Below are 3,364 nucleotides of genomic sequence, written 5' to 3'. Positions count from 1 at the left end.
TATGTATAATTATATATAATATATGGTTATATATTATATATAGTATATAATATATATATTTATATATATTTTATATATATATACACACACATGCTACTATCTGCTGCTGCTTGCCAAAGTCAAGTGGGCTATGCAAGGAGGAACAGAACAGGAAGGAGAGATTGGACGGCGTGGTCAGATGCACCTGCTTCCTCAGGGGTTTCAGCCCCTTGGTGCTTTTTACTCAGGGGCCTCGCGTTTCAGAGTGCGCGTTCACCTTACGGAAACATAACAACATGGAAAGAAACAACCACACACACACACACACACACCCCAAAAAAAAACCCTTTTCTTTTTGGGAACAGAGCCACGTGACCATGGTTCCTCTTCATAGAAATGTGACCTGAAGTGTTACAGCAGTGGCACTTCTGTGTGTGGCCCGGGAATTCCCAGATCTCCCTCAACCAGGTCGGCACGTGGGGACTTGGCTTTTCTCAGCTTTTTAGGGACGGATCTGAAAAAGCCCAAGGAGTCAGGGTTTCTAAGTGGACCTGTACAAATGAGGACTGAGGTGGCGGTGAGACCCGGGTCTGGGGTCTCCCTGGCACCGAGGGGGTGACGAGGGGCCACCATGCTCATCCAGGCACCCACAGGGCTTTGAAACCTATTGAATTTATGCCTACTGTTCCATTATGGGAACGCTAAGCATTTGGGAGTTATTTATATCCCACGGCTCAAGGTCATTGCCAAGGTCTGATTGCAAAAACATTCAAAAAACTGCAACCTCCAGCATAAAGGACTTACGAGCGGCAGCCCCAGCTGCTTACCCTCTCTCAGGTTAACCTCAAGAGAGGTGCCTTTCACGGAATGAGTTTTATTTATTTATTTTTTCTTTTTTTGAGCCGGAGTCTCGCTCTGTCACCCAGGCTGGAGTGCAGTGGTGCGATCTCGGCTCACTGCAAGCTCCGCCTCCCAGGCTCACGCCGTTCTCCTGCCTCAGCCTCCCGAGTGGCTGGGACCACAGGCTCCCGCCACTGGACCTGGCTAATTTTTTAATGTAATTTTTTAAATGTATTTTTTTTTTTAGTAGAGACGGGGTTTCACCGTGTTAGCCAGGATGGTCTCGATCTCCCGACCTCGTGATCCGCCCTCCTGGGCCTCCCAAAGTTCATGGAATGAGTTTTCCAAGGAAGGGTGGCTTGCATCTCTGGAAAATGTGAGCATTTCCCCGCTAAGCAGCTCTGCAAAATGTCCTTCCCAGAGAATTTGCACATTGGCACACTTGGTCTCCTGTAGCGTGAGAAGAACACGCCTCATGGAGTTTGCACCGTCCTTCCCCATGTTCTCACCCCACACAGACCCTCCCAGCGACCCTCTCTTCTCCCTTGACAACACAGAACAAGAAGAAACGGCCAGCCCGGCAGCTCACCTGTGCAGCAGCAGCGGCAGAAGTAGCAGGTGAGAGCTCAGAGGTTCTCCAGGTAAGGGAATCCAAGGCCTAAGTCGATGGCCGTGCCTCGGAGCCCAGGACTCAGGGGGCCAGCCACCAGCTTGCAAGCCCTGGCCGCCCAGAGTGCTTGAGAAAGTGCTTGCTGGCGGCAGACGGCGGCCCTTCCAGTTCCATCTCTCCAGCAAACGTTGCAAGGGTGGCCGCCCCGCCGGGTGGCCCGCCGGCTGGCACGACCATCCCCGAATGCAAATTCTGCGAACTCCACCTCCGAGCGGACAACCACGGTGACGACTCAGGCTTAGGTGGAAAGGAAGCCTGTTGTGAAATTTCCTGTGTATAACTGTCTGAACACTGGTGTGCAGGGCTGAGCTCGCCGGAGCCAAGTCGCTCGGTCTCTGGGCGACACCGTTAACCGCCCACCTCCCTCTCACTGGCTCCCAGGGGGCCCTACTGTAAGAAAACTCTGAGAGTTTTCTAGAGAGGAAAAGAGGGAGAACGATTTTCCTCAATGTTGTCACCAGCGGTGAAGTGCCATGGCATTCCCCAGAACAGATTCCTGTTTCTTCTGAAATTAAAACAAAACAAACCAAAAAAACAAAACAAAACAAACAAACAAACAAAAAAAACCCAGAACACATTTCCTTTTAGATTCTAAAGCTGTGCGAATTGCAGCTTCTCTTGGTACACAGCCAGACTGTGACAAGCCAGCAGACCTTGGGCACTGATCATTCCGGCTCTGAGAGTGGGTCACGGACGGGACAGGTTCATACCCTGAACATTCCCTGAGGATTGACAAGTTTCACGACTGAGGACCAGGGTTCCGAGTTCCAGCATCCTTGCTTGTGAGGAGCGATGGTGGGCTGTTGTCATTCGTGCGAGGAGGAGGTTGAGACGGAAGGATCTGTCACCCAGAAAGAATGAGTGAATTTTGAACCACGGCTCAGGGAAAAGACAGGGTAGAAACCCTCAAGCCAGCTGGGTGTGGGGGCTCACATCTGTAGTCCCAGCACTTTGGGGGACCAAGGCGGGCCAGATCACTTGAGGTCAGGAGTTCGAGACCAGCCTGGCCAACATAGCGAAATCCCGTCCCCTACTAAAAATACAAAAATTAGCTGGGCATGGTGGTGGACGCCTGTAATCCCAGCTACTGGGGAGGCTGAGGCAGGAGAATCACTCAAACCCGGGAGGTGGAGGTTGCCGTGAACCGAGATCAGGCCATTTGCACTCCAGCCTCAGTGGCAGAGTGAGACTGTCTCAAAAAGAAAAAAAAGTCCAGGTGTGGTGGCTTATGCCTGTAATCCCAGCAATTTGGGAGGCCAAGGCAGGTGGATCACTTGAGGTCAGGAGTTTGAGACCAGCCTGGCCAACATGGCGAAACTCTGTCCCTAATAAAAATACAAAAATTAGCTGGGCATGGTGGTGGATGCCTGTAATCCCAGCTACTGGGGAGGCTGAGGCAGGAGGATCGCTCGAACCCGGGAAGTGGAGGTTGCAGTGAGCCGAGATGGTGCCACCGTACTCCAGCCTGGACAATAAGAGTGAAACTCTGTCTCAAAAAAATAAATAAATAAATAAATAAAAATAATAAGAATAATAAAACAGGGTGCATAGACATCATGGAATAGTAGAAAGCCATGAAAAAGAATGAAATAATGTCATTTGCAGAAACTTAGATCCAGCCAGAGGCCATTCTCCAAAGCAAATTAATACAGAGACAGAAAGCCAGATGCAGGAGGTAAACATGGGGTCCTCACGGACATAAAGAAGGGAACAGCAGACCAGGTGCAGTGGCTCACGCCTGTCATCCCAGCACTGTGGGAGGCCGAGGTGGCTGTATCACCTGAGGTGAGGAGTTCGAGACCAGCCTGGCCAACATACTGAAACCCCGTCTCTACTAAAAATACAAAAATTAGCCGGGCATGGTCACAGACACCT

At 50.7% G+C, this 3,364-nt stretch overlaps 1 protein-coding gene across 5 annotated transcripts in view; it reads right to left on the bottom strand.

Moving 5' to 3' along the window:
- P2RY8 (P2Y receptor family member 8) overlaps window positions 1–2,465 on the bottom strand; it is a 77,859-nt gene extending 75,394 nt beyond the window's left edge. For all 5 annotated transcript variants that reach the window (XM_017854248.1, XM_017854251.1, XM_017854255.1 and 2 more), the window contains exon 1: window positions 1,409–2,465. The gene's annotated coding sequence lies outside the window, so the exon portion shown is untranslated. The remainder of the gene's footprint in view (window positions 1–1,408) is intronic.
- Between the last annotated feature and the right edge of the window lie 899 nt (window positions 2,466–3,364).

The sequence above is a fragment of the Rhinopithecus bieti genome, unplaced genomic scaffold (assembly GCF_001698545.2).
Source record: "Rhinopithecus bieti isolate Rb0 unplaced genomic scaffold, ASM169854v2 scaffold_38008, whole genome shotgun sequence".
Lineage (NCBI taxonomy): Eukaryota > Metazoa > Chordata > Mammalia > Primates > Cercopithecidae > Rhinopithecus > Rhinopithecus bieti.
The sequence above is the reverse complement of the archived record's forward strand: the minus strand, read 5'-3'. Positions and strand labels throughout refer to the sequence as shown.